Source organism: Protopterus annectens, chromosome 3.part1, assembly GCF_019279795.1.
Source record: "Protopterus annectens isolate FY-2018-M chromosome 3.part1, PAN1.0, whole genome shotgun sequence".
In the NCBI taxonomy this organism is placed as follows: domain Eukaryota; kingdom Metazoa; phylum Chordata; order Ceratodontiformes; family Protopteridae; genus Protopterus; species Protopterus annectens.
The window spans coordinates 914,176,071-914,202,349 of record NC_056732.1 but is presented as its reverse complement, the minus strand read 5'-3'; positions in this window follow the sequence as shown (position 1 = coordinate 914,202,349).

Sequence of the window (26,279 nt, the reverse complement as noted above, 5' to 3'; positions counted from 1 at the left end):
GCAGCAGTGCCCTTTCAATCTATTTTGCAATTGGCTGAGTTGCATAAGTTTGCTGTTATCTTACATACTTTTATGTTTATCAGCTAAGAAGGATGAGATTCAGGCAATGTTTATTCCATCTGCAGATTTTCTATAAGTCAGCAAAAGAAATGATTTCTTAAGAGTACCATGGGGTAACATGTGTTAGTGTTGAAGGGCAACTGACACAACTACTAGTTATAGTGGAAGGTTTTCAGTGGAAAGAATCAGGTAGTGTATTTCCACTATGAGAATTGTTCTTTTTTTTTCTTCACATTCCAGAAGAAAGTGCTGCAGTAGCCATATGTGTTACTGGACTGATTTGTGTGTAGTGCCCTTCTATTACTGATTTTGAAAGGTGCCATACGCAATCCCCCCCACTTCTTATTTACAGACGTTCTATCAGACAATAGTTGATTAAAAGCCTAAGTTTTCTGTTTGTTTTGACCCCCCCATTCCATAGTCAGCATTTCCCTTATGCCCTCGGAGTATCCATAAAAATACGATTCTCCTCATGACTGAAGCTCTCTTTCCTGAGTCTTGCTCCCTGCTGTAACATCATGTTGTAAAGTTTAATCTAATATTGTGGTAAAACCAACAAACTGAAACCTGTCATCCTTCTGGTAAAGTTTTAATAAATGCAGTTAATGACTGGCTCTATATTTGACATATCTCTTTCAGTGCTAGTTCTGACTTGTGCTTTTCTATGTTCTGTTCCTACAGTCTGTGTCATGCTGGTCTCTGCTGTAGTAGTAGTAGATATGCATCTATGTGTTTACTGTGAGTGTGTGCTAGTAAGTATAGTAGTGCATCTCATTAGTTATTTGAACTCAGCTGTTCCTTTACCCACTCATTTGTGAGCAGTAATTACCCCGATACATGTAGCCAGCATTACAAAATGGCACTATACCCATTTCCCAATCATGTCATCCATAATTGAGAAAGCATTACGTTGCATGTCTTGTAAGGATACTGCTCAACAGCTGGCCTTTTCCAACTAATGTTTGCTTGTTCCTGTTACTCAGAAATTATTGTGGTGGTTTACATGTCCTGCCAGTACCAAAAGCAGGCAAGTGCAGTGCAGTATGGAGAGGTGAGGAGGACTGGAATTAGTGCTGATTTACAAGTTTTTTATTCAAATGAGGCTTAGCCAAACTGTGCTTTATGAATAACACCATAAAACAAGTGCATAACTCTCTTATATGCTAAGTGTCTGGACTGGCTTCAAGACGATTTTACTTCAAAAAATGAGTAAACACAAAATAACAGAATGTTACAATAAAAGTTACAAATCCAAAATGAAAAGTCAATTCAGTAAGCGCTTTCATTTGGCATTTGCCAAACTTTTTCAAACTTGTTAAAACATCACTTCCTGTTCCATAAATACTACATGATGATGACATAGTGAATCTAATTAAAACTGGTTTTGAGTTAGCTTAAAGCAGCAACGGAAAAAATATAAAAAAATATATATCCATTGTACTGTAATTACCTTAAAAAATACAATCACCCTTAACAACTCAAGCAATGTTCAAATATACACACAATTCAGCTGTTAAAACGTATAATAATAATAAAATAATAAAATAATAAAATTAAAGTCTACGATTATATATCATAATAAAATTAATTCAAATGGTGTAACCATTAGTATGAAGCACAGGAAACAAATCCTACCATAAATTTCCTCTTTAGGCTGCAATTCTTTACATTTTTAATTCATATTTGCGATGTAATTGTGTGTGTGTGTATATATATATATATATATATATATATATATATATATATATATATATATATATATATATATATACCAATATAACACAATTTTTAAAAACGCATCAATATCTTACATTATATGCAATTTATTACCTACTAAAATATATTCAAGATTAATAATGTCCATTCAATCAAACAACATAAATTTATATGCTCAATAAAATTATCCAATAAATAAAGGCAACAATTACAACTTTATAACATTATTATATAAATATGTCCACTAATAACTTTAAATATAAATATATAAAAAGTTATAAATATGTAAAAAATTTTTTTGAATATAAAAAAATATTATATGTAACCCATCATAATAAATATATAAAAAATATTATGACGTGTATAAATTTATATCTAATATAACTACATATATTCATTTATCTTTCTAACGATTTTAATTTTAAAACACTGACTATCGAAGTATTGCTATTCATACCAGGCCAATTCTGTGCATCAAGCCGTATTTGCCATTCTAATTCAAGCTTTTCTAAACGTGGTTGCCAAGGTCCACCCCTTTCGTTCATATTTAAAATGTCTAAAACTACAAATTTAAATGAATGAGTAATGTGTGCATTAATATGTTTTGCCAAGGCATTTAATTCATTTTTGTCGCATATTGCTCTAATGTGTTCACCAATACGCTCCTTAAATTTTCTCTCTGTTTTTCCTAAATAAAACATAATACAGTTGCAACTTAAAGCACAATAAACTAATTTTTCACTAGTGCAACTGGCTTTATCTTTCAATCGAATATTTTTACCATTTATTGTAACTTCATTTGTTTCAAATACATAAGGGCAATATTTACATCTACCACACGTAAATGTTCTCCCATGTTTATTATTAACACATTTATTCTCCAAACTTTGTTTTAAATTAATACCCCTTTTATATACTATGGATGGACTACTATCAAAATAATCATGTAATAACGGATCAGTCACTATAAGTTGCCAATTCTTCTTAACAATGTTACGAATAGTAGCACTGTCAGAACTATATGTTGTTATAAAACTTTTTGAAAAGCTTTTGCTTTTTAATGTATTTGATATAGTAGTATTATTTAAAGTGACTTCGTTCAAATCCAATGTCTCATTTAAATTAATAGAATTAATCGACCTTGTCATGATAGTGCTACTCATTGAATCTGGGGTACTTGTTGTTACTGAATTTAATAATGGTTTAAAATGTAAATTATCACATTTAACTATTATTTCAGACATCACCTCATTTATCATCCTTTCTGGGTAACCTCTATTTTTAAACATATCATATAAATTTAGGCATTCACTAATAAAATCGTCTCTGTTACTCACCATTCTGGAAGCCCTAACAAATTGGCCCTTCAGAACGGCTCGTTTTTGGCTATAAGGATGGCAACTATTAAAATGCAAGAAGCTATTACTATATGTCTTCTTGCGAAATATTTTTGATATTAATTTTTTATTTGAATAATCCTTTTCTAGTTGCACATCCAAAAATGCTATTGAATCTAAATTTATTGTAGCCGTAAATTTTAAGAAGGAGGTTGTTGAATTTATGTATAATAAAAATTCATCTATTTTTTCTTTCCTTCCGCTGCATAAAATAAAAATATCATCTAAAAAAACGCAAATATAATTTGCAACAATTAAAGTATATAGAATTAAAAATAAATTATTTTTCCCATACATACATAACTATATCTGTATAGAGGCCCCCACATGGGGACCCCATGGCTACACCTTCATTTTGTAGATAAATTTTATTATTAAAAATTATAAAATTATTTCTTAAGATAATATTTAAAAGCTGATCAAATAAATTAATTTTATTTTGTGGTAAACCTTTCTCTTCTAAAAATAAATTAAACCATTCCATTCCTATTTCATGTGGAATAACAGAATATAAATCTTTAACATCAATGGTTAAAAAAATATCATTATCATTATAGGGAATTGCCCCCATGATGGATAAAAAATCCCATGAATCCTTTAATAAATGTTTTTCAGAATAAATATATATTTTCAAACTATTGTCAATAAATTTGGCTATTGGATAAGTAACGGAGCCTTGAGCGTCAATAATCGGTCTAAAAGGTTTTTTTTTTAAATCTTTATGAATTTTTGGGACGCCAAACATAGTTGGAGTCCTAGGCTGACAAACATTCATGTAATTAAATTCATCTATACTAATGTCACCATCAATAAATAAATCATAAAGAACCCCTCTAATATGCCTATAAGCCCCGTTTAATTCATTAATAGAACTCATTTTATAAGTATTATTATTTAAAATATGTTCTAGTTTTTAGTTATAATAATTAATATTAAAAATTGTCATACCCCCTCCTTTATCTGGCTTAATAAATGTTATGTCTTTATTTTCGATTAAACTTTTTAACATATCTGATTCATCTTTTGTTAAATTGTATCTTTTGTTTTTTGTACCTAATGTATAAACTGCCCGAAAATCCAATTCACACAATCTTTCGAAAGTGTCTAATGTTTGATGCAGTGGGGGGTTATAAGAACTAGAAATAAAAAATGGTTTGGTTATCTGTTCAGTGTTGTGAAACAAAAAACTTAAATTTAATTTTCTTACAAACAACTTTAAATCTATAATAGAACGTACGATGTCCATTCTTTTACTAGGAATAAACATTTGTCCATGTGACAATAAGTCACAAATACTATTATCAAATCGAAACTCAGAATAATTATAGACAGTAAAATCTTCAGTTGAGTTCATATAAAGTACCGGTCCATAATTGACCAAATTCTCATTCTCTAATACCCTCTCCAATGTCCCTTGTTGTAATTGTTCCTCCCCCTGGAGAAAGCTCCTCGGCCGTGGACCTGATTTTGAGGCCCCCATTTCCTTCTCTGATTCTGATTTTGGAAGGTCTGTTGACATTGCATTAACCTTTCTGACCTTCTCAGAGGCGGAAAAGATTCTGTTCCTAAAAAGTCAGGGTCATCTTCCAAATCACAATCTTCACCATTTAATTCGGTATTGGAGCCTTTTTCATCATCTCGGACAAACAATTTGTTGCCCCATTGCTGAGAGGTAGAGGTGGGGGGTAAGCTATACCTTGTCCATAAGCCGCCAAATCACGGTCTAGCTTTTAGAATTTTCTGTCCTTAATTATTTTCATTTTTTCATCTATAGATTTAAAAATATGTTTATAATCAAAGTCATTAGTGGTAAAAATAGGATCCTTTTTTACCACTGCATCAGTATCATTTGCTTGTTTCATTAAATGTTCAATAGATTTTTTGTTATCACAAACAACCAAAGTCATATAGTATATGCCAAACTTATCAAATAGTTTAATAAGGTCTATGTGTAATGGTGAATCTTTTACTAGACCAGATGGAAATCTCCATACACACAGACCCTTCGGAACTATGTTTTTCTTAATACACTCTTGAAAATAGTTATTGTCCATCTGCAACTTTTTTATTTTCAATAAAACATAGTCCAATTCAGCCAATTTATCGTTAAATGATCTAGGTGTACCTGTATCACTGTTCGATGAAACCGAAAAACTGCTGTTGCTGGTTGACCATGTAGAAAATTCATCACTTCTCCTTTTTGTTGATACATTTGTAACCCCTGAAGTAAACGGCTGATCCGATAAACCAGTATCATTACAGTTCGATGAACTAGAGAGCCTAGTATTAGACTCAGCCAAATTTGTCCCATTAACATCCACAAATGGATTAGAATGAAGAGAAATATTTGAACACTGTGACAGACTCCGTTGTTCAAGTCTGTCCATTCTGTCAGTTAACTTTTGAATCAACTGCGTCAAGTTTCCAAGTAGATTTTCCGTTGCTGTTTCAGTCTCTGTCTCAGCCATATCCAATCGAAAAATGAAGACAATAAGAGTACCACGAAACAAACAACCAAAATTCAAAAGGCAGGACTGGCTTCAAGACGATTTTACTTCAAAAAACAAGTAAACACAAAATAACAGAATGTTACAATAAAAGCTACAAATCCAATAGAAAAGTCAATTCAGTAAGTGCTTTCGTTTAGCATTTGCCAAACTTTTTCAAACTTGTAAAAACATCACTTCCTGTTCCATAAATACTACATGATGATGACATAGTGAATCTAATTAAAACTGGTTTTGAGTTAGCTTAAAGCAGCAATGGAAAAAATATAAAAAAATATATATCCATTGTACTGTAATTACCTTAAAAAATACAATCGCCCTTAACAACTCAAGCAATGTTCAAATATACACACAATTCAGCTGTAAAAATGTATAATAATAATAAAATAATAAAATAATAAAATTAAAGTCTACGATTATATATCATAATAAAATTAATTCAAATGGTGTAACCATTAGTATCAGGTCCGCGGCCGAGGAGCTTTCTCCAGGGGGAGGAACAATTACAAGGGACATTGGAGAGGGTATTAGAGAATGAGAATTTGGTCAATTATGGACCGGTACTTTATATGAACTCAACTGAAGATTTTACTGTCTATAATTATTCTGAGTTTCGATTTGATAATAGTATTTGTGACTTATTGTCACATGGACAAACGTTTATTCCTAGTAAAAGAATGGACATCGTACGTTCTATTATAGATTTAAAGTTGTTTGTAAGAAAATTAAATTTAAGTTTTTTGTTTCACAACACCGAACAGATAACCAAACCATTTTTTATTTCTAGTTCTTATAACCCCCCACTGCATCAAACATTAGACACTTTCGAAAGATTGTGTGAATTGGATTTTCGGGCAGTTTATAAATTAGGTACAAAAAACAAAAGATACAATTTAACAAAAGATGAATCAGATATGTTAAAAAGTTTAATCGAAAATAAAGACATAAAATTTATTAAGCCAGATAAAGGAGGGGGTATGACAATTTTTAATATTAATTATTATAACAAAGAACTAGAACATATTTTAAATAATAATACTTATAAAATGAGTTCTATTAATGAATTAAACGGGGCTTATAGGCATATTAGAGGGGTTCTTTATGATTTATTTATTGATGGTGACATTAGTATAGATGAATTTAATTACATGAATGTTTGTCAACCTTGGACTCCAACTATGTTTGGAGTCCCAAATATTCATAAAGATTTAAAAAAAAAACCTTTTAGACCGATTATTGACGCTCAAGGCTCTGTTACTTATCCAATAGCCAAATTTATTGATAATAGTTTGAAAATATATATTTATTCTGAAAAACATTTATTAAAGGATTCATGAGATTTTTTATCCATCATGGGGGCAATTCCCTATAATGATAATGATATTTTTTTAACCATTGACGTTAAAGATTTATATTCTGTTATCCCACATGAAATAGGAACAGAATGGTTTAATTTATTTTTAAAAGAGAAAGGTTTACCACAAAATAAAATTAATTTATTTGATCAGCTTTTAAATATTATCTTAAGAAATAATTTTATAATTTTTAATAATAAAATTTATCTACAAAATGAAGGTGTAGCCATGGGATCCCCATGTGGGGGCCTCTATGTGAATATAGTTATGTATGTATGGGAAAAATAATTTATTTTTAATTCTATATACTTAATTGTTGCAAATTATATTTGCATTTTTTAGATGATATTTTTATTTTATGGAGCGGAAGGAAAGAAAAAATAGATGAATTTTTATTATATATAAATTCAACAACCTCCTTCTTAAAATTTACGGCTACAATAAATTTAGATTCAATAGCATTTTTGGATGTGCAACTAGAAAAGGATTATTCAAATAAAAAATTAATATCAAAAATATTTCGCAAGAAGACATGTAGTAATAGCGTCTTGCATTTTAATAGTTGCCATCCTTATAACCAAAAATGAGCCATTCTGAAGGGCCAATTTGTTAGGGCTTCTAGAATGGTGAGTAACAGAGAAGATTTTATTAGTGAATGCCTAAATTTATATGATATGTTTAAAAATAGAGGTTACCCAGAAAGGATGATAAATGAGGTGATGTCTGAAATAATAGTTAAATGTGATAATTTACATTTTAAACCATTATTAAATTCAGTAACAACAAGTACCCCAGATTCAATGAGTGGCACTATCATGACAAGGTCGATTAATTCTATTAATTTAAATGAGACATTGGATTTGAACGAAGTCACTTTAAATAATACTACTATATCAAATACATTAAAAAGCAAAAGCTTTTCAAAAAGTTTTATAACAACATATAGTTCTGACAGTGCTAATATTCGTAACATTGTTAAGAAGAATTGGCAACTTACAGTGACTGATCCATTATTACATGATTATTTTGATAGTAGTTCATTCATAGTATATAAAAGGGGTATTAATTTAAAATAAAGTTTGGAGAATAAATGTGTTAATAATAAACATGGGAGAACATTTAAGTGTGGTAGATGTAAATATTGCCCTTATGTATTTGAAACAAACAAAGTTACAATAAATTGTAAAAATATTCGATTTAAAGATAAAGCTAGTTGCACTAGTGAAAAATTAGTTTATTGTGCTTTATGTTGCAACTGTATTGTTTTATGTAGGAAAAACAGAGAGAAAATTTAAGGAACGTATTGGTGAACACATTAGAGCAATACGCGACAAAAATGAATTAAATGCCTTGGCAAAACATATTAATGCACACATTACTCATTCATTTAAATTTGTAGTTTTAGACATTTTAAATATGAACAAAAGGGGTGGACCTTGGCAACCACGTTTAGAGAAGCTTGAATTAGAATGGCAAATAAGGCTTGACGCACGGAATTGGCCTGGTATGAACAGCAATACTTCGATAGCCAGTGTTTTAAAATTAAAATCGTTAGAAAGATAAATGAATATATGTAGTTACATTAGATATATATTTATACACGTCATAATATTTTTTATATATTTATTATGATGGGTTACATATAATATTTTTTTAAATTCAAAAATTTTTTTTTACATATTTATAACTTTTTATATATTTATATATTTATATTTAAAGTTATTAGTGGACATATTTATATAATAATGTTATAAAGTTGTAATTGTTGCCTTTATTTATTGGATAAATTTATTGGATAATTTTATTGAGAATATTAATTTATGTTGTTTGATTGAATGGACATTATTAATCTTGAATTATATTTTAGTAGGTAATAAATTGCATATAATGTAAGATATTGATGCATTTTTAAAAATTGTGTTATATTGGTATATATATATATATATATATATATATATATATATATATATATATATACACACAATTACATCGCAAATATGAATTAAAAATGTAAAGAATTGCAGCCTGAAGAGGAAATTTACAGCAGGATTTGTTTCCTGTGCTTCATACTAATGGTTACACCATTTGAATTAATTTTATTATGATATATAATCGTAGACTTTAATTTTATTATTTTATTATTTTATTATTATTATACATTTTAACAGCTGAATTGTGTGTATATTTGAACATTGCTTGAGTTGTTAAGGGTGATTGTATTTTTTAAGGTAATTACAGTACAATGGATATATATTTTTTTATATTTTTTCCGTTGCTGCTTTAAGCTAACTCAAAACCAGTTTTAATTAGATTCACTATGTCATCATCATGTAGTATTTATGGAACAGGAAGTGATGTTTTAACAAGTTTGAAAAAGTTTGGCAAATGCCAAACGAAAGCGCTTACTGAATTGACTTTTCTATTGGATTTGTAGCTTTTATTGTAATGTTCTGTTATTTTGTGTTTACTCGTTTTTTGAAGTAAAATCGTCTTGAAGCCAGTCCTGCCTTTTGAATTTTGGTTGTTTGTTTCATGGTACTCTTATTGTATATGTTAAGTGTAATGGGTCCGACAGGAACACAATTTAGGATGATTACAATATGTGGGTCTGCAACTGGCATTTCTATGCAGGGCAACACCTTGCTATAATCAGTGCTGTTCGTTCATGCGCATCTACTCTACATACAGATGTAGCGCCACTGTTTGCCAATAGATGTTGCACTTCTGTGAACTATAGGACTATGAATACTGCTCTTTGTGTCTCGACAGAATTCAGGTAAACAGACATTTAAGAAGGAATGGCAAGGAAGCTCCAAAAAAGTCTCTAACCTCTCAAAATCAAGAACCGTCCAATAGGTCTGAAATACTATTCAGGAGACCTTGTGACCCACTCCCACCCTGGCCCCCCCTTTTTTTTCTTCCCTAAAGCTTTAATAGGTTCATAGGTTTATAGGTGTGTACTAGGCTGATGACTCTGGGGCCTGTACTAGCCTAGCCACAGGATTACCCTGGCATTGTGCCACCTGAACTTAGTTCCAAGTGCCTCTGTCGAGAAGAGCCATTGGAGTTATGCCTGGAGTGAATTTTGTATTTCTCATCCACTCATCAAAATTTCTCTTGAAGAGGGTCAGCGAGGTGCTCTGATTGACATGTATTGGAAGTTTATTCCATAACATGGGCAGTCTCTGGGTTATGAACCTGTCCCTCCAGTACGTTCTGTTGATTGTGGTAATGATATTGCGGTCACTGGAGCATGTGGTGCAAAGGGATTGGGATTTCTTTAAGTGTAGCATTTCTAACAGAGCTGGGTCAGACATGGCTTTGTTAGTCAAGCAGAGATCGCTTCTAAGTAGGTGATATGAGACAGAGAATAGTTGGAGTTTTTTGAGTCTGTCCATATAGGACAAGTGTTTAAGGCCTAGGATCCTCTTTGTGAGGTACGTTTGTGGCATCTCCAGTTGTTGCAGGTGTCTAGTGAGGTACATGCCAAATGGGGCATTGTACTCTATGACTGGCCTAATGAGGGAAGAGTAGAGGGAGACAATAACCTCTTTCTTCCTGGATGCAAAACCCTTAGTAATGAGATGCCACATAAAAGGACTTTCTGACTACAGTAGCAATGTTGTGTCTTTTGGCTTTTCCCGGCCAGGGGTCGCCACAGCGGAACTCCGGTCCGCTAATGATTGGTAGTTGATTTTTATGTGCCGAGTTACCAGCCCTGATGCACAACCTTCAACAAAGGTACGCCCATTCACGCATGTCTCCACACAGAAGACGCTCTAGCTGAGAATCGAACCGGACAGCGTCTTACTGTGAGGCGACAATGCTACCGCAGCACCACCACCTCGGTGATCAAAAGAGAGGTTGCTGTCAACCTGTGTTCCCAGATCTCTTATAACACCTTCTTTGTTCAGTGGACTACCATTAATGTGGTAATTCATGGGAACTGGGTTTTTCCCAAAGGGGATATCAACACATTTTTTGGCATTGAGCTTAAGGCCATGGTTATGACATTTTTCTTTTGGACAACAGATTGCTTCAAACTGATCTAGGAGATGTTTGCCATGACCAAGCCACTCAACTCTCTGAATCATTTTTGGCCCCGGGGACCTCATCAACATAGTCCCAGACAATACCACAATCATGTGATACATCAACAAGCAAGGGTAACAAGGTCATACCACTTTTGCAGACTAGCCATGTTGGCTTGGGATATAGCTTAACAAAACAGTCTAATTCTACAGGCATCCTACATTCTGTCAAGAGCAAAACTGTATGGCAGATGAGCTGAGCAGGACCAGTTCAGACCCTTCAAAGAATAGAAACTAGATCAAGAAGTCTTCCAATATTTGATCCATTCATGGCGAGTTCCACTAGTATACCTCTTTGACACTTATTTGAACATTCAACTGGCAAGAGTTTGTTCCAGGACTCTATGCAAGATGGCCTGGAAGGCAGATGCCTTCACTTTTCTTTTGACAGGAATGTTCCTGTATGCTTTTCTACCCTTTCCACTAATATCCAGGGTATGTCTGAAGATTCAAAGGAACTTCCCAAGATTATTGTGGTGACTTATTTCTAGCCTAGGCAACTGTATTTCACCCTTCTTAAGGAGATGGCCAGGGGCAATTACAAGCTTCCTCACAGACTGCATCTACTCACAAAAGAACAGGGGTGTTTTATATGTTGTAACATCAGTCATTTTCAATTGAATGCCTAGATGATAATGCCTTAATTCCTTTTAGGCACCTGTTTACTGAGGATGTGCAGCAGGTATTAATGGAAACACGAAAGCCCATTACTAGAAAATCATGTATTAGCAAGTGAAAAAGGTTTCCTAGTGGGTGCCAACAACATAACTAGCACCTATTCAGGGCAAGTTGTTCTCTGGTTTTACAATATTTGTGTGTGTTAATATCGTATGGTCTTTCATATTCTTCTGTCAAGGTTCATTCATAGTCCATTTCAGCATGTCTGCCCATAAAGCCTCTCTTTCAAGGCAGTCTCACATCAAAATGTTTTTGAAAGGAATTTTACAAAACAGTCTGCAAAGTAAACCTGTGGTTCCTGCCTGTGATCTTAAGTTTGTGTTAGACAAGCTAATACTTGCTCCATTTGAATTAGCTAATCTGATTGACTTAATAACATGGAAAACAGTTTTATAGATTGCTCTGGCCTCTGCACAAAGGGTATTTGGGTTTCAAGCTCGTATGGTGAGTCAATCCTACCTCATTCTCCACAGGGAGAGAGTTTCATTGAGAACTAATTCTTCTTTTATGCTAAAATGTTACCCAAGTTTACTTTAAGCCAAACTATCCATCTCCCCAGTTTCATTACTGAATGTAAAACTGACAGAGAAAGGATACTCCATTCCTTGGATATCTACAGACAAGTCTTGTACAATCTTGACAGAACTATACCTTTCAGATTTTCAGATCAATTCTTTATTTCTTGTGAAGGTAAGAAGAAGAGATGACGTGCCAAAACAGACTGTTTCTAAATGGTTGTCTAAGGCTATTACTCACCATAAAAAATCTATTCCAAGCAGGGTCAAGGCCCTCTCTACCAGGGCCTTGGCTTCATGTATGCTTTTTGGAAAAGAGTTGGATTCTAGAATTATTATAGAAGTAGATACATGGTCCTCTGTACATACTTTTACAAAGTACTATAAATTCAATTCCTTCTACAGGCCCAGAACAAACTTTACTTGGATTATTCTCGAGAGATTTGTGGACTCTTCTCTTTCCACCTCTCAAATGTACTTAGCTAAGGTAATCTACCCATATAGCTAAGGCTACTGCAGCAGTAATCAATATGATGAATGTAGTACTGTTGTGTAAGCTGGATTCACCATAACATTAGATATTCAAATGATCACTTCTGCAGTAGCCACACCTTCCCTCCATCCCCCTTGTTTTTTGGTGTGTTTTTTTTTATTCCAGGGTGTGAAAATGTATGTTTTGTTGTTCCTGGCACAGTCCCTTCAGGGATCTACCTCTCTCTCTTTCTGCTGGCAGGAAAGCTCTGAAGAGCTTTGAGCCCAAATATGTCTTTTATTCAACTCAGCTCGACAGCTGATAGTTTGGGTATGTGGAAGGTTCCCTGAAGCTTTGAAAACTGACCGGCCATTATATCCTTGGCAGGATATAACCCATACAGCTAAGGCTACTGCAGAAGTGATCAGTATGATGAGTATTCCCTGTTACAATAGCCTTCGCTATACTATGTAAGAGTACATTTTTTTTTGGATGTAGTTTTAGAATCCTTATTTGTGAACTAATGAAAACAGCTATGGAATGTAGCAAATGTTGGATAGTAAAGTAGGAAGCATTCTGAAGGAATATTTCTGTCTCTGTCCTCTGAATTTAACATACAAGAATCCATGGCATAATAAAAACTGACATTGCACATTTATTTAGGTCAGCTATTCATACAAAGCAGTTAATAATAGTGCATTTTTTTTATTTTAGTTTACTTGAAAATGTTTAAAAACTCGAAGTGAACAACTGAGCAGTGACAATATTTAACTGATTCCTGGAGAGAAAAGTCCTAGAAGTGATTTTTAAACTGACTTGAAAACAATTAACATCAATCACAGCTACAAATGTGTTAACAAACATATGTGATTAAATGCACAGTGACAAAACAAACAAATCAGAAAAAGACCATTAAGAAGATTAGTCACAGAGATCAGAGACTGAATGACTATTTTTCCTCACAGAAGTTATAATTACAGCCATCTCTGTTGTGTAGACAGATAAAGCTCTAACTCATACATCCTAGGGCTAACTAGTGTCTTTGATGGAGAAGGCATCAAAGAAGGGTGTCAGTTAATGAACAGCACTGGTATATCTATGCAGGAGGAAGTGTGGCAGTTAATGAGCAGCACTGGATTTCCCATGCTGCAAGAAGGGTGGCAGTTAATGAACAGCACTGGATTTCCCATGCTGCAAGAAGGGTGGCAGTTAATGAACAGCACTGGATTACCCATGCTGCAAGAAGGGTGGCAGTTAATGAACAGCACTGGATTACCCATGCTGGAGGAAGTGTGGCAGTTAATGAGCAGCGCTGGATTACCCATGCTGGAGAAAGTGTGGAGTTAATGAGCAGCACTGGATTACCCATGCTGGAGGACGTGTGGCAGTTCGGCTCACTGATCATCTAATGACTGTACTCAATTATTAGAAGTGAGTAACTCCTTCCTCAGTAGCAGACACATTTTCACTGAAATAGCTACTTATTGTTAGCAGGCATGCCCACATAAAATTAAAAGTAGCATTTTGATTAATGAGACAAGCATTTAGATAATTTACTGATTTTGAAGTGGACAGCACTGTTGCAATGGTCAATTGAATATAATTTTGAAAATTGGTGTTAAAAGTACGTGAAACATTAAAAGTGAAATGCTACATTTTGAGATGCAGTATACAGAACCCATTTAAAATCAATGAAGATTAGATCAGACTTAGTTCAAAATATTTACTTACTTTTATTATTCGCCACTAAATTATTGTAATTGGTGGAAGTTTAGTCCACAATTACATGTACTCGGTAGATCATGACTATCGTTTTTATATACTTGAAAATGCAGCAGCCTTGTTACACAAGAGAACATAAGATGCTGAAGATGATACCTTCAATATACTTATTTTCGTGTGATAGCGATTTAGTGGCTTGATGTATCATGTGACATGTGGGCTTGAAGCCATTTTTTTGAGAATGTTTATTTCTGGGTAGTTTAACTATACCTAACCTTTAACATGTGAAAAAAAATGGCACTATAGCACTACCAGGAACAAAATATCCATGACAATCAAGAAACACCACTCGTGTTTTTATCTTGGTAATAGAGATCACTACTATCCAGATATAGTAATCAATAGTGGTTGTGTGCTCAGACAACATTAGCAGCTGTATTCGAGTTGGTGGCTCCCTGCTGCTTTTGCACATTATTTTTAGACCACAACCTAAGAGCATCACCATTACTTCAGTGACCTTGCATGCGCAGTCCTGCCTTTAATTACTTTAATCAGGTCACTAATCTTGTTTTAATTCAGAGTAAGAATAAATTGCATTTTTTATGTATGTGTGTGTGTGTGTGTGTGTGTTTGTGTATGCGTGTGTGTGCATGTGCATGTGCGTGCATGCGCGCGTGCGTGCGCAGGTGTGTGTGTCTGTGTGTGTGTTTTTGGTGTAATTTATTTTGTTTTACAATTTAATAACCTGGTAGGTGAGCTGGTCTAATGAACCTTTTCAGTCATGACCCAGGTACAAAAGTACAGTAACAAGTAACAAGTAACCAGCGACAGTAAGTTACTGAATAAGAAGGAGGTTAAAGGTAAACAATGGCTGATGGTTTGCTTATAAGTAAACTGTAGCCATTAGCCAGTGTCTTGAAAGCAGAAACACCCGAATTCCTTTTGTAAATGTTGTCTAAGAATCTTTTTGAAAATTTCTTATGCCTGGAGGCAGTTGGTTCCACATGGCAGGTCCTGTTCTTGAGAAGGCTTTTTTTTCTCCAGTAGTAAATTAGAATCTCGGCCTGACCAGTATGAGGGAATTTTCCAGGATGCCTCTGAGAGAACAGTTTTTGGGGAGGGTAGCCTTGTGTTACTAGTTTAAATAGGAGACTACATAGTAGGTAGGTAGGCTGCTCTATAAGAAATGGGGACCCTTGTTTTATAGGATACAGTGGTGTAAATATTTATTAGAAAGTACAGCAAACCTTAAAATCCTTTTATCTGCTATTGGATTTTTATGGTCTTATGCGCTGATTGAAGTGAAATCAATGGAAGGGCTTTTTCTAGTTTGGGAGTTAGCACAGTTTTGTTTATGGCCATCCTTACTGCTCAAACTAGAAGAAGTGACAGTCTATTGTATCAGAGCTTTGGATGCAACAATGTCTGTGCGATTGTTATTGTGGGGTCCCATGTTACACAGAAGTATTTTTACTGTGCAATATCTGGAAAGCAATTTCCTTTTAATTCTGTTACAAGTAATGTCACTGAGGATGATACCTTCCTGTTTGGAGAGAAAAACATGACACTTATTTTTGTTTATGCATTGCCTTTGATTTCTGTGTACTATAATTTATGTTATTTGTTTTTGTGTTTACCTTCAGGTTCACTAATACAGTTTATGCATGTTTGTATCAATTTCCGAATGTGTTTTAGAATTTATCATGTGGATAAGGGCCTTTCCTTATATTTTTAAGTGCTAACACACTTCAACAATACCGACTCAATAGTAATGGATATTGAAACATAAGTTTGCGATAATGTAAAATGTCATCTGCAGGAATGGCTGCTTGTAGAAATGTATTCTGATAAATGAGCACTTCATTTTAATTGCAAGATTATACTATGCTAAAAACACTTTATGAGTTGGATATACAAGTAGTAAATGCATGCTTACATGGCTGTCTTTTCTCTTACATTCTGGGTCTACTTCTCTTAACATGAGCACAAGACATCTCTTTAGAGGTGAGTATGTATGCTCTGGAATTATGTCAAATCAGTGAGTAGTTGTGATGTATTCTTTTAAAAGACTGTTCAGCAGAAATGTCTTCCGTTTCTCACACTTACCAAAACTGTAGGCAAATTGTCAGTAAAATGAATGTGGCAAACCACTGATGGTAAATACATTTCTGACTTATTCTCAAGCATGTATTTACATATTGCAAATGGAGTCACATGACTGATGAGGTATAAAAGGAATGATGGTTTATGTGTTTTAATTCTGAAGAAGTCCATTAATATTGTAAGATGAAAGTACTTAATATTAATAAATTATTTTCATTGTTAGTTGCAACATGCATTTGGTTTTAGTAATCCTCCAACTTGTTGTTACAATGTTGTATCAAGTTGTGTCTTACTGAAACAAGAAAGACAGTGAGTCACTGTATTAAGCAAAAGGAATGGCACTGTGTTACTAGCATTCTCCTGCTCTTTGTTAGGGGAGGCAGAGAAGGAGTGAGCCAAATGGATACCAGCACAGCAGTCACTGGAGCATGTGCCACACCAAATCCACATGTGAGAAGAATGAAACCAGGGCTCTTCAAAGATATAGGAATAATACAGGTAAGTCAAAGCACACAGCTGTGATGGGTGGCGTTTTGCTTAAACCAGGCAGATGCAAGAGTACTTGTTGACTATTAATGTAATATTTACCCAAGACATTACATAGGATCATAGGAAGTTACTAGGCTAATAGCCGAGTTCTTACCCTTATTTCCACGATCGGCACCTATTGCCCTTGTCCAGTAGGGACACAGGTGGAACTCCAGGGGTGAATTTACATTCACCCATCCAAACATCCAGATTGCGTTTGAAAAGGGCCAAAGAGATACTCTGTTTGATATGAAGTGGGAGTCTGTATGATAACCTCTGGAAGACAAATCTGTCCATCCAGCAGGTTTTATTAATGTCATATACCAGGTTAAGGTCTTTAGAGTGAGTAACCTGTGTACCATTTGACTTACAGATATGCAGCATTTCCAATAAAGCAGGGTCAGAGATTGCCTTGTATGAAAGGCAGAGATCACCTCTGAGTAGTCTGTATGAAACAGAATAAAGTAACAGTGATTTCAAATGATCCCCATAGGACAGATGCTGAAGACCTTGAATTTTCCTTGTGAGGAACCTTTGTGGTTTCTCCAGTTGCTGCAGGTGCTTGGAAAGGTACACACCAAAAGGGGTACTGTACTCAATTATTGGCCTGATGAGTTAAGAGTACACGGAGGCTATAATTTCTCTTTTTTTTGGAGGCAATGCCCTTACTTATGAGAAGAGTAATACAGAATGCCCTTCTTACCACTGTGGAGACATGGTGGTCAAAGGTAAGGTTGCTGTCAACCTGTGTGTCCAGGCTTCTTACCATTGAGTCCATACTTAAGGTGTTGCTATTGATGTGGTAGTTAGCAGGAACATCACTTTTACCAAAAGGAATGATAATACATTTTTTGCACTGAGTTTTAGGCCATGACTTTGGCACCAATCATTTGTTTGTGTAAGACCCTCTTGTAGGATGTTGACATAATTTGGAGATTCTATGACCACTCCCACTTTGCAGTCATCTGCAAACGTTGTCAGCTACAGATCTTTAGTTTTTGCTTGTACTTCAGAGAAATAGATTCCAAACAGTAGAGACCCCAAAACTGATCCCTATGGAACACCACTGGTTACAGGTCTGCTGTTGGAGGTGGATTCCCCTATTTTGACTCTTTGGAGGTGGATTCCCCTATTTTGACTATATGAGTTTTATCAGTGAGCCAGTTAGTGACCCATCTAATGATATAAGAGTTGATGCCTAGTTAGGTGAGTTTGTCAATGATGCCTGAGTGAGGCATAGTGTCAAATGCCTTGGCTAAGTCCAGATAGGCTGTATGCACAGATTTTCCTTTTCCAGGGCCTTGGTAACTGTCTCAAAGAAGTCCACCAGGTTTAACAGGCATGATGTCCTTTTGACAAGTCCAAACTGAGTAGGGTCAAGTGTTTGGAGGTTACCTATACTTTTGTTTATAAGTTCCATGATGATTAATTCCATGGCCTTGCAGATGAGGCTAGTCAGGCTAATAGGGCTACAGTTCCTGGGGTCAGTGGAAGCACCACCTTTGTGCAAGGAAATAACTGTGGTTGATTTGCATTCAGCATTTAGACTATGATTGAAAAGAGTACCCAATAGTGTTGCTAATTCATGTTGGAGCCCATGTAGGATGCAGCCTGGGATGTTATCAGGTCCCATAGATGCTGTGTTTTTGCCCTTGGAGAGTGCATTTATGACCTGCTTTTTAGAGATACAAGGTAGGGAACAGATGGTAGGGATGTCATGGGATACATGTTATGGGGAGGGGGGAGTGAAGTTTACATAGAACATGTCGGCCAACAGGTCAGCTATGTCCACAGGTTCAGTATATGTGGTATCATTAACTACCAGTTCGACACAAATCTGGGCCTTTCCTTTTAGGTTATGGATGTAACTATAGAATGACTTGTGGTTGTCCTTTGTTGAGGAAGTTAATTTGGATTCATAGTTTGCTTTGGAGGACTTCACAAGAAGTCTTATTTGCTTGTTTAAGCTGAGGAAGGAGTGTTTCCAGTTTAGGAGAACTCAGTCTCTCTTACTCTTAGGTAGCAATTTTGTCCTCTTATTGTAAAGTCTGTTAATGGCAGTTGTCCACCATGCAGGCTTGCTCTTCCTTGAGGAGCTTGTTTTGGTACTATCTGATATGGTGGAGTCAATGTAGGTATACAGGTGTTCATATAAAGCATTGGTGCAGAGCTTGGCATAGTTGCCAGTTCCATCTGAGTGGAGGAGGTGCAATGAAGCTATTTATACCATCCTGCCAAAGGTTATAATCTGCTTTGGAGAAGTTTTTTAGTTTAGTTGTTGCTAGGAGGGTCAGGTGTAATAGTTACTTTGAATGAAACTGATTTGTGGTCAGATCGCACCAAGGAGGACCTTACAGTGGGGGTGCTACAGTGGTCCACCTTATTGGTAAGCACCAGATCCAGGATGTTTGCACCCCTTGTGGGGGTGTCAACCAGCTGGTCCAGGGCATTGGAGTTAATGAAGTTGGGAAACCTTTGGGCATGTGAGTTTGAACATGAGTAATTTACCCTGTCAATGGATGGGTAGTTAAAGTCACCAAAAATCATGGTATTCTGATGTATCTTGATAGACTCAAGTAAATCCAAATAGGCAGAGTGGGTGTCCTGATTCATGGAGGGGGTCCTGCAGCTGGCAATGACTTGAATAGGTGTCCTACCAACAGTTGCTTGCACTTAAAATGTCTCTTGGGAATCAAACTGTTTAACCAATCTAGAGGTGTATTTATCTTTAATGAATATTGATACACCACATCTTTTATTTTTCACACCTTCAGTTTGAGATCGGAACATGTGGAAGGAGGTGTAACCAAGAATGGCTGGGGTACTCTCAACAGCCTTGAAATAGATCTCCATGACTGCACAAATGTCTGCATCTTCCAAGGTGAGGACAGCTTTCCAGTGACTGCAGTTTCATGTTGAGCCTCCTAGCATTTAGCAGCATAACCTTGAGGTTATTTTTAGATGGAGTTTTTATGTTGAGAATTCTGTCCTTGAGACACTGCCTAAAAAGGTACTATGGGGGTGGTAAGAGCCTTAGCCAGTAGCCAAAATCCCAGAGGTGAAGATGAAGACCATCTCTGGCAAAGCATCGATGTCTGTCGATCATGTCATCCAAGGCTGACAGATAGTGGATACCCTTAGAATGACACCAGAAGCTAAGCCAATGATTGAAGTCAATCATTTTCTGTTTGTATTGAAGCATCATTCTAGGTGAGCACGAAATGCTGCTTAAGGCTAGGGACATACTTTCCTGAGACACATAGTCCAAGAGCTCAGTCATGTCTCTCTTCATATAGTCCAGAGAGGTAATTCTCACATCATTCACAGTAGCATGGACTATGATGGAATCATAACAGTGCCTGTTGTTGATGCACTTGAGTGCATGTGTGATCTGGCTTATCATGGTACCTGACAGACAGCTGACCATGACATTTTCCTATCCAGATTGGTGAAAGAGATATCAGTGTGTCTCACGATGAGATCACCTATGACTAATATGATTGATTTTGTGTTTTGCCTTAAAGGTTTAATCAGTGAGACACTGGTGCATGGGCTATTATATGTAATGAGTTCTGCAGAGGAATTATTATGTGTAGCGTCCTTGTGTGTGTGTTTGAGAGGTCTCTGGTGTTTAGGTATATTTCTGGTGAGGACCTCCACATATGTAGGTAGTGTGATGTGGTCTTAGATAGAGTAGGAGGTGAGGTATGCATGCTGGCAACCCGCTCATTGTCATATGTACTGACTGGTGTGTAAGATAACATGCATTCAAGGTTTTTAATATAGTTGCATCTCTCACACAATGTGTTTGTGTGCACTAGAAGTAAGGGGTTGTCAGTGAACATGAGACAGTTGTTACAGTGCCTCAGGATGTCCATGTCAACCAAGCTGGCTGGAGAAACTGTGGGAAATTGTCCATCCATAGTGATAGGTAAATTTATATGATCGAGAAAAGAGGTCACACTTAGGAGTGACTGTAAGGTAGTGGGTGAGAGGTTTATTGGTACCTCTAAGGCTAGGCTTAGTATTCCACCTTACAGTAGGGCAGGGCCACAAGAAACCTCTGGAGGACCACAAGCAAAGTGCTAAGTAAAAATTTAATAAACAAAACGTTTGCTTCTATAACCACCAACTGTAACCAACTGTAACCAATGGTACACGGCAGTACACGATGGAGTGCTACACACAAACAAATGCAAACGTGGGGCTTAAATAAAACAAGAAAAATACCCTCTTTAGCTCAAACTAGCCAATAAGAATGGTCGCTCTGAGCTCTACTTCAATCACCCGTGATTAGATGGGACCCAGAGAGCACTGTCCTCACATAATGGTGCAGAAGGGTCCTCACCAACAAAGGTGGCTTGAAGTTGATTCTTAGAAGTTTCAAAACAGACCCAGAAACAGCAAACGTGGAACTGGGCTGAATTAGTACAGTGTACAGTAAAATGTGACAAAATAGTTCAAACAATTCAAACAGACAGTGGAATGCAAATACAAATTAAAAGTGCAATATTAGAGAAAAAACATATAGTTAGTAGGAAGCAACAGATGCCTCAGATATTTCAGTATCTCAGTGAAGAGCTGGTTTTGTTGCTCAAGTGATACCAAACAGTCTAGATTCAGTGAGTCTGACTCTACCCCATGCTATAAAATGCAGAAGTAGTAAAAATTTAAAGTGCATAAAATCACAGTCACAACAGCAGAAAGCAGTTTAAATAATGCAGCATTTCACCAGCAATTCCTAGCATAGAAGGGTGTAGGCCACACTCTCCAACTACAAGAGTCTAGACCACAAACCCTCCTAATACGAAACGACTAGGTTTGATGCCCAAGTGCTTAAGCCAGAACTAAGACACTTCAGAGTAACAGACACAATATGCATTCAACCAGCAATTTCCAGCCAGAATGGTGTAAGTTATCCTCTCCTGCCACAAGAGTTTAGAACCACAAATCCTCCTGATGTAAAGTAACTGGAATGGAACCCATGTGCTTATATTAGAATAAAGACACATAGAGTAACAGGCACAATAAGCCTTCACCAGAACGATGTAGGCCACACTCTTCTGCCACAAGAGTTCAGACCACAATCCTCCCAATGTAAAGTAACTGGTTTGGCACCCAAGTGCTTAAACCAAAACTAAGACACTTTCAGAATAACAGACACAATGAGCCTTCAACCAGCAATTCACAGCTTAGAAGGGCATAGAATATACACTCCTGCAACAAGAGTCTAGACTACACATCTTCCTAATATAAAATAATTGATATGGAACCCAAATGCTTAAACTGGAACAAAGACACTTAGACCTGCAGGCACAATAGGCTATCATCCAGCAATTCCCAGCTCAAAGGACAGAGGCTACCCTCTCCTCTCACAAGAGTGCAGACTACAAACCTTCTTAATGTAAAATAACTGGCCTGAAGCTCAAGTCCTTTAACCAAAACTAAAACACTTAAAGTAACAATTACAATTTAATTAGGGTACTAACAAGTAGTAATAAATGCAGCAGAATAAATGCAATTGAACTCTTTATGAACTAGCAGTAAAAGCAAGATAAAGCAATAAAGCAGGAAGAAATACAAAAGCAGTAAGTGCAGTTGAATATTTCATTTTTTAGTTAAGTAGGAAGAGAGGAAACAGAAAATAATTCAAGGTTAAGAAACTAAGGGGGTTGCCCTTCTCAAATGATCTCATTGTACACAACAGAATGAACTGATGTGACGGGACATCACAAATGCGGTGTAGGACAGTCAACAGATAAATGCACTGATATCTGCATGAATTATTAAGATTAGTTTATACTATGATTCTGTTTACATCAAGAATTGTAGAACAGATTTAAAACCAATAATCGTCACAAGCTTAGAGGAATTGCTGAACACTTATACAACACTGCCTGTTAGCATGGATTTTTTTTCTACCTTACAGTCAAATCTGAAGAAAATGGGGTATTTAAGGACAGTGCTGTTCTTGGTTATTAACATGAATTATTTCTCTTTAGGATAGCTTTTTTGCTGTTTTGTTTTCAAGTAAACATTATGGTAGTTATTCTTGTACAACACTCAAAGCACAAGAGTCAAGGGCAGAAATAAACAAAGTATTGTGAAACTACTTTCTGCTGAGGGTTTGTCTGTGTTTGACAGAGTAGAAGTAGCCTGTAGTTCAACACTGAGGGGCTAGTATTTTGAAACTAGTAAGGTAGAGTGTCTGTGGTATTATAGGTACCACTGATGTTTGACAACATGGCTTTTTGTTGTAAAGATCACTGTGTGTTTATCACATTTATTGTGTCATCTTTGGTGTTTTTTCATATTTTTGGACTGTAGTGTAGCCATTTAGTTCACGTATGTAAGTTAGTGGGGTGTCTGTGAAAGAAGAAAGGAATATGGCCTCCACATTAACCATGTCTACAACTGCCACTGTGAGCCTCAACTGTTTTGTGATTTGTTTACCATCATCATTGGGCTCAGACAGTTTGACATCCGACATACCTATATCCACACTGGAGCAACCTGATAATGCAACAAGGGTGAAAACACATAAGCATACTCAAGTATTTTAATATACCTTTCACCAGCACCTGCAGACTATTGTAGGTACACCACTACAACATAGTTAACATATCTGTAGCGGACTAATTGTGCAGCTATTAGCCCGATGTGTTTGTAACAACAAAGAAGACATGTTTGCTAGTTACATGGCCTTGACTCAGTCAAATCCTACTGATAAACCCACATGTTACCACATATGCAACTAGGCATCACCAACAGAAGTTTGGGGTGCTCAGTGCATTTCTGTTTGCATATTCAGCACTCCATCATAGATAACAGAGCTGACTAGCCCACCAAGACAGAGATGCCAGAAACTCCTCCTTGCCTCTTAACAAAGACTGTGTTGGTGGACCTCCATCTATAGCCCATCACTCCTTACACAGGCTGTTTGATTTGTTATATGCATATTCAGTCTGTCCATGGTTCTTCTCCAAACCTGCTTTTATGCTGACCCACAGAAGTAATTTGAAGTAAAAAGTCCCACAAGTCATTCTTTCAAATGGCCTGGTCAGAGCTCAAATTATGGATCATATGCCAAATAGGCTTATGGATGGCTTGCAGCGTGATGTCATTCTCTGCCTGAAAGAACTTTCCCTTCATGTGACTGCTAGTGTAAGTCATAACTACCTGTAATATCAAAGAAACATATATTTTTGGTATAACCTTACCTCAATAATAGATATGTTCAGTATTCACATGGCCCATGGTAAGTGTCACCTCCCAGTGATGAGCAAGCCACCTGTACAATTGCCATCCATGTATCAGAAGTCAACGTGATATGGTTCTAGGTGTTACTTTGACACATGGCAGATGGCTGCTTTATCCTGTGAAAGAACCTTTGCTGAAACACAGAGACATCTGAAGAAGGTCATGGGCTGTGTGTATTTATGGGTAAGAGCAGCATAAACACTGCCTCTGTGTAAATATTGAATAGGTACAGCTGTTGTAAATGCATTGTGTCTATCTCCATAAATGCAGAATTGTCACATATTCAGCAGTCTACTACTGGGGGATAACCTCCCTGACAAAGATATGCACTGTGAATGTCACCTTGAGTATGACTGCCAACACAGCATATTCAGCTGTTATATGACCCTTGCATGTGTGTATATGCATCTTAAGAGTAGGCTGAGGCCTAAACTAGGATATAGGCTCATAGGTTAGTACTAGGCTAGCTGCCTTGGTGGTCATTTTAAGCCTAGCCCGTTTCCCTTTTTGTGCTTGAAATAACCTATCCAATTTGATTATAGACTGGCCTTAACCATCCCATGGTCAATAATTATATATTGCCCCACTGGGAATAACTGGGATCATACCGTAGCTAATTTGAGGGGACCCATGCATGGGATTTAAGCATTCAGGAGCTGCATCTGTCCATTAGTAATACAGGGAGCAGTCCTGGGGTAAAATTTCTGTTTCACATACATAGATGTAAGTTGCACTTGAATATGGATGGGTAAGAACTTTGTTTTATGTGGATAGGGAGTCTATTTCACAGCACCCGTATCTTCTACAAGATATACCTGTCACTGCAAACTGTTCTGTTGATACTGAGGAAAAGGTTTAGATCCCTAAACCAAGTGTTTCTGATGCCATGTGACTTGCTGATGTGCAGTAAATCTGTCATTAATGGATTGGAAGATGCTTTGTTTGCCAGACACTGGTCATTGCTTAGCAGTCAGTAGAATACTGAGTATAGTGACAGAGCTTTCAGTTGGTCCATGTAGGATAGGTTGTTTAGACCTTGTATCCTTTTAGCAAGGTATTTCTGTGATCATTCCACTTGCTGCATGTGTCTGGAGAGATACATGCCAAAAGGGGCATTATATTCAATGATTGGTCTAAAGAGGGCTGAGAAAAGGGGACATTAACATCCCTAGATCTAGACACAGTCCCTTTATTAATAAGCTGTGGGATACAGAAAGCCTTTCTTACAACAATAGACACATGTTGGTCAAAAGGTAGGTCACTGTCCTCATAAGTTCACAAATCCCAAACAAAAGGGTCAACTCCTATAGGCATATTGTCAGTATGGTAGCAACCTAGAGGAGATGACTTCCTAAATGATACCTTAATGCATTTTTTGGCATTTAGATTCAGTCCATGATTTTGGCAGCAGATATTTATCTGGGACAAACCTTCCTGCAGGATCACTAAGCCATTTGGGGATTCAATGACTGCTCCCAACATTCAGTCATCTGCAAACTTAGACAGACACAGCCCTTTGGCAATGGCTTTTAATTCAAAAAAGTAGATGCCAAACAGGAGAGGTTCCAGCACAGGACCCTGCAGACACCACTGGTGACTGGTGTCTTTGTACAGATAACTTCCTCTGTTTTGATTATCTGCATCCTATCTCTGAGCCAGTTGGCAATCCAATGGGTGACATAGGGCTTTATACCCAATTTATTTAGCTTTTCTACTGTGCCTGAGTGGGGAATTATGTCAAAAGCTCTGGCCAGGTTGAGGTATGCAGCATGCACCATTTTGCTCTCATGCATTGCTTTCGTGTCTTATTCATCAAAATCTACCAGGATGACTAAGCATGACCTGCTCTTGAATCCAAACTGAGACAGGTCCAGT